This window comes from Berghia stephanieae, chromosome 12, assembly GCF_034508935.2.
Source record: "Berghia stephanieae isolate SIO BIC M18660-M18661 chromosome 12, UCSD_Bste_1.3, whole genome shotgun sequence".
In the NCBI taxonomy this organism is placed as follows: Eukaryota; Metazoa; Mollusca; class Gastropoda; order Nudibranchia; family Aeolidiidae; genus Berghia; species Berghia stephanieae.
This window is the reverse complement of record NC_088371.1, coordinates 35,825,125-35,839,242: the sequence shown is the minus strand read 5'-3', so window position 1 is coordinate 35,839,242 and position 14,118 is coordinate 35,825,125. Positions and strand designations below refer to the sequence as shown.

At 37.9% G+C, this 14,118-nt stretch overlaps 1 long non-coding RNA gene across 3 annotated transcripts; it reads right to left on the bottom strand.

Annotated features, from left to right (window-relative positions):
* Window positions 1-325: 325 nt before the first annotated feature.
* Window positions 326-7,022, bottom strand: LOC144957530 (uncharacterized). 3 transcript variants are annotated; one of them, XR_013642181.1, is made up of 3 exons: window positions 6,831-7,022; window positions 5,723-5,865; window positions 326-1,678 (listed from the first exon to the last, which is right to left on the bottom strand). It is a non-coding gene; the product is annotated as an uncharacterized LOC144957530 (long non-coding RNA). The 3 variants fall into 3 exon arrangements; XR_013642182.1 differs by lacking the exon at window positions 6,831-7,022 and adding an exon at window positions 6,547-6,751; XR_013642183.1 differs by lacking the exon at window positions 6,831-7,022 and adding an exon at window positions 6,552-6,751.
* Between the last annotated feature and the right edge of the window lie 7,096 nt (window positions 7,023-14,118).

Sequence of the window (14,118 nt, the reverse complement as noted above, 5' to 3'; positions counted from 1 at the left end):
AAAATGTAAAAAGATGAATTGGAAAAAGTAATTTCGAATCCTATAAACTGAACCCTAGAGGTGTCGGGGCATATTTCAACACCCCCCCCCCTCCAACGTTTGTCATGACGTGACAATTGGTTCCATTACATTCTGTAAGAGATTAGTGACTCTATCTTCTCCAAAACCAAGAGTAAGAGTCTCACAGCAATTACTAATCTCTTGCTGAAAATAACAAAAACGACAGTCATATCCTGACAAAAGTCTTGCATTGCATTGACTTAAGATCAGCCTTGTCAACTGTAGGGTTAAATACCTTGATTAATCCCCCAGGAATTTTTAAAAAAAAACTTTTTTTGGCTACAAAGAATGGGCGGATTGAAAACTTAAATAACTGGGCTCTCTTAAACTTATAGAAAAACTGAGTAGAGGTAAAGTAGGTGAGTAATCTGCAGCTAACACGGATGTAAATAACAAAATTGAAATGGAATAGAAGCTACAATTTAATTTACAAAGATAGATAATAGATGGTGTGAGCATTACGGGTTCCCCCCTTTGTCAACAAAATATGATGAATGAAACACTAAAGACGAATGAGAAAGAGGATGATGATGTCCCCAATGCCCTCATAAATTAAATTTTAAGCTTTTATTCCATTTTATAATTTGGTTATTTACTCCTTTGAGTTTCAAGTACGGCAACTTTTGCATTCAATGCAGCTAGTAGATAGGTGAGAGAAGATGACGATTGATGTTAATGATGAAACTTACTGCCTTGGATACCAGCCAGCATACAAGAAAAAAAAAAAAAGCTGTCTGTTCTTTAAACACTACTACCACTAATACTACAGAAACCAATTTGAATAAATAATAATAATACCTGAATGAAAATTGCAACACAGAAGGGATCTAAAACTACACACCTCATTCACTCTGAGAAAAATGTCAAGACTGACTGTCAGTCATAATGGTGGTGGTAGCATTTTAGAAGCTAGAATAAATATTCTCATCAAAATTCCCAGTAGTAGATTTTAAATTGCACGAACTGATAATTTTAGCAAATCAAATGCCATGTTAGGCCACTCATAATACACTCACTGAACCATTTATTCCTCAGCAACTACAATAGCGTTCAAAAATTTATATCAAATAAAACCATCTAATCAAAAATTAATCTCTAAATAAAAATCTCCAGTCTTCAAAAAACCACTCTTCTAAATGTTAATACTAATCTCACTAAGGCTACTTAATCATTCAAAAAAAAAAAAAAAAAAGATTTTAATATATTATAAAACAGCTTCCAAATAAAATAAAAAATGTAACTCAGAAAGAATAAATAAACAAACTGTCAAATAAAAAAAAGAGAAAAAAAAAAAGGCTATCAGCACTCCTTGTTAAATAATATTAAGAATACAGTAGTTTCTATTAAGTGTTGTGCCTGTTTGGTTACACAGATTGTGTAGTAAAATTAGTTTTAAAAAGGTACATAGCTCTCTAATTTGTTTTGTTTTTCATTATTGCGTCCTCTCCTCTCAGGATTTCTTTTCAATGGGCAGACGTCCAGCATTATTACAACACATTATCTGCTGGTGGGCACTGAATGTGGAAAATCCAAGCCCCAGTATGACAATGGCAGTCGGTATGAACATATTCCAATTTTTGGATCGGAGCTTGGAGAACGTTGACGAAACTTCAGCACCCTGGGGAAAAAAATAAATAAATAAAATAACATAAGATGAAGTTTTTGACAGAAAAATTATGACAATCAATTATCAGAGATGCTGGAAAACAAGAGTCGTCTGAATTATAACAAATAAAATAATTTTTTTTTTTTAAATGGTAAAACTTGCTTTCAACAGTTTTTAGCTCTGTAGAATGAATGATTGGCAAAATCTTCTTGTACTCTTGCCTTTTGAATGAGGAAGGCTGTTGGATCAATTGGTGATCACTGGCGAGTCAGAATCTTATTGCTGGGAGGATTTTAAAATTGTAAATCAATAAACACCCAGCACTAAAAAAAAAATCTGGGATTTAATAAAACCCTAGATGCACATAACCATAAACAGGTCTGATAACCGAACACAATTATGGGCTTAACATTGTTTTACTGGACAATATTTTCATTTTAAAGCAATGAGCCCACAACAATCTGGGTTATCAGACCTGTAAATAAGAATACTTTGATTAAATCCAATAATCGATTCCAATGAATTAAACCCTTTTTAGGTATTACAAGCAGTCCAAATAGAAATAAAAAAAAAAGTTATAGAATTACAATTAAAGTTAAAGCACCCAAGAAAAGGTAAGACAAGGGAAATTGGTTCAAATAGTAAACAGACGTAGATTCCAAGAGCACACTATCAAAGTACTTAATTTGAGATCACCTAAAAGTCTCATCCAGACACAAGCACAGGTCCTAACTAAGAGGGATACACTCAAAAGTTTACAAATCATATATAATACGTAAACAAAACATAATACAGTGCATGACAGATTTACAAGACAAAAAATATAATTTCTATGTTTCCCTCTCAGCCAAGGTCAGGACAAAATCAAGTAAACTCATTCCAAGACAAGGACAGAAAGCAATTTGGAAAACAGATTATATGGGAGCAGAAGACACAGCAAGTGAACTCCCTGCCCTCTATGGGAGGTCGGGAACCCCAACCTCTACAAATGTACCTAATTTGAGATTACCTAAAAGTCCCACCCAGGCACAAGCAAAGGATGCCATTACAAAAGATAAATTTAAATGTTTATAAAGAATATTACATTTTTTTAAAACTAATAACTATGACAGTACACAACAGAGAGATGATTTACAAGGAAAAAACAATCGTCTCAATCAACAAAAGGCACAAAGAAACCCGCCAAGACCAGGGGGAAAAATAGAACAATCTCAATCCAGAACAAGGAGCGAGAGCAACATGGAAAGGGAAAATAAGACCTTTCTGCCCACCATGGGAAATGATAAAACCCGACCCAATAGGGGGGGTGAGAGAAGATGAGAATGGAAGACTAGTTTTGTTTGTTTTTAAGGGTTTTACGGCGCTTACAACACATTAAGGTCATATCAGCACCAGTAAAAAGGAAGAAAATGGGATAGTCAAGAAAAGGCAAGACAAAGGGGAATTGGTTCAAATAGGGAACAGATGTAGATTCCAAGAGCACACTATCAAAGTACTTAGTTTGAGATCACTAAAAGTCTCATCCAGACACAAGCACAGGCAGACCTGCCAACCTTCCCAGGATGAAAAGTGTATTCCATGACCCTAAAAAGTGTATTTTTTAGCAAAAAAGTGTATTTTGTTCGCACATGTGGGAAAAAAGTGCGCACTATACAAAAATTTATATAAAAGCTAACATCAATCCCAAATCAAAATAAACTCTGATCTTCTTCATCATTCAAGCAATCTCTAGTGATTACAAAATTATCGATTTATCGAGAAACTAAAACTTAATGGCCATTTAAAATTAGCATAAGGCTCAGAAATTGCAATATCAAAGGAAATTGCTTTCGAAATACTCAAAGAAATGTCCAAAAGACCCTTAACATGTTGGGAGTATTGATGCTAGTGTCAGTGGAAGAAGTGTTGGTTGTTGTAGCGATGGTGCTCTAGTAGTGGTGGTGGTGATGATGATGAAGCTGTGGTGGCGGTGGTGGTAGAAGTGATGTGGTGGTGGTTGTGGCAGTGACAGTGCTGTGATGGCAGTTGTAGAAGTGATGATGTCATGATATTGATGGTAAGATATGCTGATGAAGTTGTGATGGTGATATCTGCTAGCCCAGTACATCAGTTATGAGAAAGTTTTGAGATAAAATATCTGGGAGAGTGGTCTTCAATTCAATAGATGACAATTTGCAACAGTAGCAAGATATTTTCCATAAATATCTAATGATCCATATCTCTCTCTCTCTCTTTTTTTTTTTTTTTTTTGAGCATTCACTCCTACTATTCCTACTACTACGATTATTACTTCTATATACTACTAATACTATTACTTTGGTCAAATGATGGGAAATTCGCACAGTATGTAATAGTAATATGCAGAGACAAGTTAAATAACTTCTAAAATGGTTCTAAAAAATTCATTTTGAACCAAATACCGTTCTTAAAGCTGCCCACTTTGTAATTCAAGACTCGTACAAAATAATAAAGAAAAAAAAAAGATCATTATAAATTTTATAAATCAAAATAGAGTAATTTAGTTATTATAAAGGGAAATAACCCATTTATGTTTAAGTTAATTAGCAGTACAGTTTTTAATTGAAGGCTTCATAGTCAAAGATGTTGGTTCAATTAAATTTTCACTTAGAATTTTCTATTTAATAAGTGGCAAAAGTTTAAATGTGGTCTGAGACTATTTAAAGTATAAAACAAGCTTATATGCATAATTCTATGCAAATCCTCAAAAATGTATGAGAAAAATATTGGTGAAAACCGGCATCATATAAGCAACTGAAATGATAACTATAGTATTAAATGTGATGCATCATTCATTCAGAAACACGGTCTAGAGTTGGTGTGCGACATGTGTGTATCAATGCATCAAATGTATCATCAAGATCATTCACATCACACATCTTTAAAAAAATCGTATTAAATTCACTAAAATCGTATCCGCGTATTCGGGGTCCAAAAATCGTACTAAAATACGATTAATCGTACTGGTTGGCAGGTCTGCACAGGTCCCCAATAAGAGGAATACACTCAAATGTTTTACAAATCATGTATTATAGAAAGAAAACATAATACAGCGCACAACAGAGATGATTTACAAGGAAAAAAATATCATCTCCCAAAACTAACTAATTTGAGTGTTTCCCTCTCAGCCAGGGCATCCGGCCAGCGCCTGGACAAAGCCAAGTTATATCATACCAAGACAAAGACAGAAAGCAAGTTTTTTTTTTTTTTGTTTTTTTTTGTTGCTTTAGGTCTCTTCCAACACAATTGAGGTTATATGAGAGACCGCTGAAACAAAAAAACAAGCAATCTAACAAAAATAGTACAAATGTAAATCAAAATCATAACCTAAAGATATAAGCTAAATTATAAATAACCAAGAACAAACAGGCAGAAGATTTACAGAAAAAAAATATCCCCTGTCAAAAATACAATCACAAACCAAAGAAGCAGGATAGGCTAGTAAAGAGAAGAAGAAACGACATCACTATCGGATCGTACACCCATGCGAACATCATAGGTATATGATTCAAGGGTGATGCTCCCATCCAACCACCCGCAGAAAGCAAGTTGGAAAAAAGATAGAGGGATAGAAGACACAGTAAGTACCTCCCTGCCCACTATGGGAGGTCAGGAACCACAGCCAGAACAGAGAGATGATTTACAAGGAAAAAACAATCATCTCAATCAACAAAAGGCACAAAGAAACCCGCCAGGACCAGGGGAAAAATAGAACAATCTCAATCCAGAACAAGGAGCGAGAGCAACATGGAAAGGGAAAATAAGACCTCTCTGCCCACCATGGGAGATGATAAAACACGACCCAATAGGGGGGAGTGAGAGAAGATGAGAATGGAAGGGTAGAAATAGAGGCCAAATTCTATGACATTTTCTGGGTACCTACTGAAGCAACAAAACAAGAAATGTTTCAAGCCAATACTGAGTTGAAAGACATGAGAATACAACAATTTTATACATAAGTGCTCATTTCTACATTCTCCCCTCCCCAGCCCCAACAGAAGCTATCATTCATAAAGACAATATAAAGAATAATCAAACCTCGGCCATTCGGTGCATAGGATGTGATACTTGTGTGTATGATCTTTTGTTGTTTCGGAGTGCAAGGCTCCTTCGAAGGGCCAGTGTGCTCTTGTAGAATACAGTCATTTTGACTAAATGTTGAAGTGATTATCTTGCAGAATCTGTGAGAGAGAAAAAAATTATATAAAATGATTTTGAGACACAAAATATGATATAAGACAATTGCCTGCCACTATTTGAAGAGGACACTTGTCAATCGCAAAGTACTTTCCACCAGATCTAGTAAACCCAACTATCTACCTAATTACTCTGGGTGGACAGGGGGTGGGGGGTCAGAATATATATATCTCAACTTCACCTTGAACCAATCCCAGTCCCTCAAAGCGAGTGAGCTATCAACTGAGCTTTTAAGATCCCCCTCAGACTCAGCAGAGTGGTTGTTTTTGCTTTGTTCTAAGGGATTTTGCAGCGCTTGCGATACATTTAGGTCACATCAGTGCCAGCAAAAAGAAGAAAATGGAAGTCAAAATATTCTAAATCAAAGCACCCAATAAAAAGTAAGACAGACAAGGGGGAATTAGTTCAAATAGGTAACAGTAACAGTTATGAAAATATAGTGAAAAGTTCTCGAGAACATCTCAGACTCAGTAGTGAAAATAACATGATTGATATAGACTTAGACTTAGACGTTATCCCCCCGAATATTGATTAGTCTGACTAATTAAATGGTATAGACGTCTCCGTCTAGTCCAGTTGTGGTAACACTTAGACTAGACCGCCTTTCATTTTTACAACCAATGAATGAGAATGCAATAATATCAAAAGTCATATCAAATTCTGACCTTGCCTTTGCTTTTGAAATAAATATTGTATTCCAATTGCAAACTGCAAAATGGTCTCAAGTCTCAAAAGTATTTCTCTATCTTTGTGTTGAAAGTAGACACTGGCGGCTACCCATCATGTAGGCACAATCAAAACATACACACACATGTAAGTCCGCGTGCCGGACACTTGTCTCAAGGCTACTTATAAAACGAGAATGAGAATGACCTTCGTCTTCGTGGCTGGACAATGCCCCTTTCCCACAGTCCACAGTCACAGTACAACAGCGCGAAATCCAACTTACCAAATTGAAAATATCAAAAGAAATGAAGTCACGGAAGCTACATCGTGTCAATGAATTCTAATCAACCGATATGACAAAATTTCACAAAACATAACACTCTGTAGACCATTCAATATAAAACAATAGGATTTTTAACGCCAGTCAGATCCAGTTTGAGCCTTGTAAAATCGAAAGAAGGGCAATGACGAAATAGGCTAGTGCACGTTGTGGTATTTTTACGCCTTCGAACAGCAGCCAATCAGAGTACAGTAAGTTTTTATAGAGCAATCTGATTAGTTGGTGAGAGCTCAAACGAAAAGTTGGAGAGCAAGTGGGGCTTGCCCTTCGTCTGGCCACGGTCTCTAGTCGGCTTGAATGTCGAGGGTTAAAAATAGCTTAAATGAATAAATAATAGATAAAATAATCACCAGGATTAGAATAGTCGTTCATTTTTCAACCAGATATCTTTTACCTTGATTATTTTTATTAGCTCATACTGCTGGAATTTGAAAACTTCAAATCACGAATCGACGGAAACAAAAATAAAATTAATTTTAATGAGCAACAAATATTTTGGCTTGAAAAAGCGAGTGGAGCAGGCACTTATGTTGGTAACAACAAGATCTGAAGTGAATAGAAAAGTGCCAGAAGACAATAGAGAATAAAAATTTTTTTTGCGGCGGTGGTGGGGTTTGAACCTGCGACCTTATTGGTACGACAACTCCGCCTGGCAGGTGAGAGTGTGGCTCTACCGTGTGAGCTATCCACGAACACAAAAATATTCGTTTCAAACTCAAAGTCATTACTAGATCCCTCTCTCACCCACTTCTTGAGATCGCCGATTCGTTCACCACCATCGCGAATAATTTTGACCAGCAGTTAAGCTTAATAGCCAATATTCTCAACACAAACATATAACATAGAAACGATTGGGACATTGAGTATGCTCCGGTGTATGGGGTGAATTTTTAATTCAGAAAAGTGAGTGGAGCAGGCACTTATGTTGGTAACAACAAGATATGAAGTGAATAGAAAAGTGCCAGAAGACAATAGAGAATAAAAATTTTTTTTTTCGGCGGTGGTGGGGTTTGAACCTGCGACCTTATTGGTACGACAACTCCGCCTGGCAGGTGAGAGTGTGGCTCTACCGTGTGAGCTATCCACGAACACAAAAATATTCGTTTCAAACTCAAAGTCATTTCTAGATCCCTCTCTCACCCACTTCTTGAGATCGCCGATTCGTTCACCACCATCGCGAATAATTTTGACCAGCAGTTAAGCTTAATAGCCAATATTCTCAACACAAACATATAACATAGAAACGATTGAGACATTGAGTATGCTCCGGTGTATGGGGTGAATTTTTAATTCAGAAAAGTGAGTGGAGCAGGCACTTATGTTGGTAACAACAAGATATGAAGTGAATAGAAAAGTGCCAGAAGACAATAGAGAATAAAAATTTTTTTTGCGGCGGTGGTGGGGTTTGAACCTGCGACCTTATTGGTACGACAACTCCGCCTGGCAGGTGAGAGCGTGGCTCTACCGTGTGAGCTATCCACGAACACAAAAATATTCGTTTCAAACCCAAAGTCATTACTAGATCCCTCTCTCACCCACTTCTTGAGACCGCCGATTCGTTCGTACACCACCATCGCGAATAATTTTGACCAGCAGTTAAGCTTAATAGCCAATATTCTCAACACAAACATATAACATAGAAACGATTGAGACATTGAGTATGCTCCGGTGTATGGGGTGAATTTTTAATTCAGAAAAGTGAGTGGAGCAGGCACTTATGTTGGTAACAACAAGATATGAAGTGAATAGAAAAGTGCCAGAAGACAATAGAGAATAAAAATTTTTTTTGCGGCGGTGGTGGGGTTTGAAAATTATTCGCGATGGTGGTGTACGAACGAATCGGCGGTCTCAAGAAGTGGGTGAGAGAGGGATCTAGTAATGACTTTGAGTTTGAAACGAATATTTTTGTGTTCGTGGATAGCTCACACGGTAGAGCCACACTCTCACCTGCCAGGCGGAGTTGTCGTACCAATAAGGTCGCAGGTTCAAACCCCACCACCGCCGCAAAAAAAATTTTTATTCTCTATTGTCTTCTGGCACTTTTCTATTCACTTCATATCTTGTGGCTTGAAAAAGCCAATTTGACATTTCATTTTCTGCCCTTTGGCCGATTTGTAACCGCTCCTATGTATTATGTAATTGTGCAATAAAAGTGCATGGCTGGAGCCAAACAGTGGCATGGTAAACAATGTATTAACCTGATTTATTGTTATTTGCATAACTCAAATAGGGCCAGCTCCCATACTGAGCCACCAAGACGAAAGAGAGAGAGAGAGAGAGGGGGGGGAGGGAGAGAGATGGAGAGAGAGAGGGGAGGGGGGGGGGAGAGAGAGAGAGAGAGAGAGAGAGAGAGAAAGAAAGAAAAAGAGATAGAGAGAGAGATGGGTGTCTGAACTTATGTCTAGCGAAAAGTAGAAAATGCCTCGCTTGGCGCATAGTTGAGTCCTTGGAAAAGGCTCTTTACTCACACTCACATTCTCTCACCTTACTCGGGTGTAAAATGAGTACCTGGCCGTTAACAGCGTTCTCTCTATCCGAATAAAAATTAATATAGCCTAATAGGCGTCATGTCTTGTTCTCTATTATGTTACGTGTTGCTGTTAGTTAGGGACCGCTTGTAAAGCGCTTTGAGCATGTGTAGTGGATATTGCTCTATATAAATGCTCTATTTATTTTTTTTTTAATATCGAGATGGATGGTTGTGATGTTGAAAATTGAATTTTAAGTAAGAAATATGAGACGGGTTAAGTTTTTCAGTTTTATTGAGGAGATTGGAAGCAAAATTTTAAATTGCTTGAGTTTTCAACTTTATTAGGTATACTTTTTTAGGGGGAGGGGGAGAGGGGGGGAGGGGGGGGGGTTCCCGATAGTTCAGTTGGTAGAGCATTCGCTTCACTCGCAAAGGGACCGAGATCGATCCCGGGTGCAGTCGGAATTATTTTTTTTTTTGTTTCAACCCCTGTCCACAGAGCAGTGAATGGGTAGCTGACTACGTTAGATTTGGCGGAAAATACTTTGATGAGATAAGACTAGCATCCTATCCAAAGGGTAGCAAGTCCGTTTCACGCTATAGAAACAGGGATTAACTGGACTATAAATTTTTAATGAGACTATGCAACTAATCGAGCTTAAAGCAGTTGTCTTTGCTCTCATTCTCACAATTGGATTCAATGGTCTGATGTCACGTCGCCCAGCAACGGCGGCCATCGTGGATCTAAACAAAGAAAATCGGTACATTTTATTCTTGATGCTGGCTAGAACTTTTCATATGTCTTGTGATCAAAATGTGTAAAAGTCAAAACAGGATCAGAGTTATAATGGTTTTTTCCCCCTCTGGATACCCTTTTATGCTCGTCGGAGAAAGATTTCATAAGGGCGTTCGCCATTGTTCCGATAGTTACGAGCCAGTTACTGAATTACCATGCGTCATTACGAGGGAAGTGACGTTACGACTGTTGAAGCGTATTATCCGTATGAAAGGTGCTAGACAAAGCAAGAAAGAAAAATACAAGAAAAAAAATATATATATATATATATAAAACATCCCGAAAAACCAGTCTACCTCGACTGGGGATCGAACCTCAGACTTTAGGATGTTTTTGTTTTTTTCTTGTATTTTTTCATTCATGCTTTGTCTGGCACCTTTTAAACACACTCGTTCAGATCTTTATCGTACATCGGTGACTGCTCACTAGTTTCTTATTTTTTCTTTATTTATTCACCTTAACAATGCCATGTTCTAAAAAAAAATAAAAATAAAAATTGAGCCTTTATATAGCGCAATATCCACTAAACGTGCTCAAAGCGCTTTACAAGGGGTCCCAGGCCAACAGCAACACTTAACATGTAGGACATGTCAATGACGCCTGTTAGGCGATATTACAATTTTTTTTTTCGGACACTGTTAACGGCCTGGTACTCATTTTACCTGAGTATAGTGAGAGAAAGAAAATAAAGAGCTTTTTCCAAGGAATCAACTTAGCGCCGAGCCAGGCTCGAACCCAGGACCTTCTGATCCGAAAGTGAGTGTCATACCACTAGGCCACATAGCCGTAATTAACATCGAATTCACGGGGGTCTCTTTCAAGAGATGATCTGACGTTATTTTTCATGCTTCTCTGTGGTTTCTTGTAGCTGAAGGGATGCTCCTTTGTTATTTGTGACCCATCGTCTCAAAACAGTATTATGTCGGGATGAAACAGATACTAAAAAGCCAAATTAAAGCTAAGCAGGTCTAAAATTTGAACTATTGCTATTCAGCATTCTAAGATACGATTTTCATTCTCTTCAAATAAAACATACAAACTCATTGCAAGTCGGATATTTATGGAAATAAATTCAATTTTCAGCATCTTAATCAGTCCGACATAATACCGTTTTGAGGCGAGGGGTCACAAATGTGACCCGCCGCCTCAAAACGGTATTAAGTCGGCATGATCAAAGTGCTAAAAATAGAATCTATGACCAAAAACATCAGACTTGGGTTGAGTCCATGCATGGATTATTGAAGAAAAATTATAGAATGTTAAACTACTGAAAACCGAAATTTCATTTACTTGACCAATGAAGCTTAAAATTGACCTTTCAACATCTGGTTCATCCCCGACATAATACCGTTTTTAGACGATGGGTCACAAATGATCGGTATGGAGAGAGTTAAAGTATGATTGAGATTGACATTTGCGCTGAGACTTGTCCAACAAGAAATTGATCCAAAAATAATAAAGAAGATTAAGCAGTGTCCGAATAAAGTTAATGGACTCAAACCGCCGACGTACACTTAATTTGCAGGTCTGGTAACCCAATTCGTTATGGGCCCATTGTTGTAATGGAAATCTTTTTTAAAACGACACAAAAAATAGTGTCCATTACAACAATGTATGTTAAACTAGGGCCATTACTGAGTTCGGATGTTAGACCTGCATATATGTACACGTCGACTAAAAAAAAAAAAAATAATTCAGCAACCAATTAAAATAATAATAATATGTAGAATCTAGAATTAATCACCATGTACGAATAACTCTTTTGGCAAATCACATGACTCAGAAACAAAAGGGACACCAACGGTTTTCCTCACACTCTGTGTTTTCCAATTCTATTCACACTGTTCACCAAAAAGTGATTGTTATCACTGGGTCTATTGGATCTGACAAAAAGTATTTTTGAAAGATCGGCGTCCTATCTGAACGCAATAGGGAATGAGATTAGCGGAAGAGTAGCGTCCCTTGATTGGACGTCACCTTACAGAGAGAACGTCAAAATGGTTTTGCGCATGCGTCTCTCTCGTCCTCGCTTTCGGCGAAGTGTCTCACTAGAGGTGTCTCTCACCAGAGGCAAGGACGAGAGACGCATGCGCACAACCATCATGACGTTCTCTCTCTAATAACTTTTCCTCCGGTGACGTCCAATCAGGGGACGCTACTCTTCCGTTAATCTCATTCCCTATTGTTGCTGTACATATTAGAACCACAGATGCCTGGATTAACAACGTTAAATGGACTCCATGTTGACTCTTTCAGTTTTCTGCAATGCAACGGCAAGATTCGTATTTCAATTTTTAAATTTTCATGTCTTTCTTTTTCACATTGAGTTTGATGTATCCATTAAAGACTATAAATACACTACAATTAATTCTTCTTCTTATCCGAAGTTTTTAAATATAATAATTTACTTAATGTTTCCGTGATTTGGGGAATTTTCTCTACCTCTATGAACCACTAGCTCAGTTGGTAGAGCACTCGCTTGACAAGCAAAGGGAACGAGATCGATCCCGGGTGCAGTCGAGATTTTTTTCTGACCCCCCCCCCCCCCCTGTCCACCCAGCAGTGATTGGGTAGCTGGGTTAGTTAGATCTGGCGGAAGTACTTTGCGATAGACTAGCGACCTACCAAAAGGGTAGCAAGCAAATAATTGCTTTGTCCGTTTCACGCTATAGAAACCGGGATAAACTCCGGCTCCATGGGCCTGTTGGATCTGAAGGACTATTATGAACCCCTTCAGTGTTGTGGGTGAGAGTCTTCTTGAAATAACGTATTGCCAAATACTGTTCTCGCAGACTTTATTTTTGGCGATAGAGTTTGTATTGATAAGAGACTCCCCTTTTGTTGGTACAATAGGCTTCAAAAGTCATGACGTCACTTCCCTCGTAATGACGCAAAGCAACTTAGTAACTGGTTCTAAACAATGGCGGAACAATGGCGTACGCCCTTATGAAATATTTCTCCGACGAGCATAAAAGTGTATCCAGAGGAGAAAAACATTATAAATCTGATGTTTTGACTTGTATACATTCTGATCACATGACATGTGAAAAAGTTCTAGCCAGCATGACGAATAAAAAGTGTCAATTTTCTTTGTTTAGAACCACGCTGCTTGCAGTTGCTTGGCGACGTGACATCAGACTATCTATTGAATCCAATTGACGTTGGGATAGCACTTGTAGGTGACACAGAAATCTTGAAAACTAAATGAAGTGAGTAGAAAAGTGTCAGAAGACAATAGAGAATAACATTTTTATTCTCTATTGTCTTCTGACACTTTTCTTAAGCTTTTTTGAATGTAATTACCATTTGAACTTTTATATATCGAGCTTTTATATAGCGCTATATCCACTAAATGTGCTCAAAGCACTTTACAAGTTGTCAACAAATACAACGCTGTTAACGACAAGGTACTCATTTTACACCTGAGTACGGTGAGAGAATTTGAGTAAAGAGCCTTCTCCAAGGACTCAACTACGCGCCGAGCGCAAAGCTCGAACCCCGGACCTTCCGAACCGAAAGTGAGTGTCATACCAGAAGACCACATAGCCACATTTCTATTCTCTATTGTCTTCTGGCACTTTTCTACTCACTTCATTTTCTGTTATTATCAACTTTTCTGAATTAACAGAAGCTTAAATCTCTCCTTACCAGCCATTGTCAGGATTTTCCCAAAAACTTCACACCCAACTAACACAATAATATATCTTTTATCACTCAAACACAATAGGGAATGAGATTAGCGGAAGAGTATCGTCCCTTGATTGGACGCCACCTTACAGAGAGAACGTCAATTTGGTTTTGAAGTGTCTCAAGCCGCTTTCACCGGAAGCGAAGACGAGAGACGCATGCGCACAACCAACATGACGTTCTCTCTCTAATAACTTTTTCGCTGGTGACGTCACAGACTATGGGTGACGTCCAATGAAGGGACGCTACTCTTCCGCTAATCTCATTCCCTATAGCAG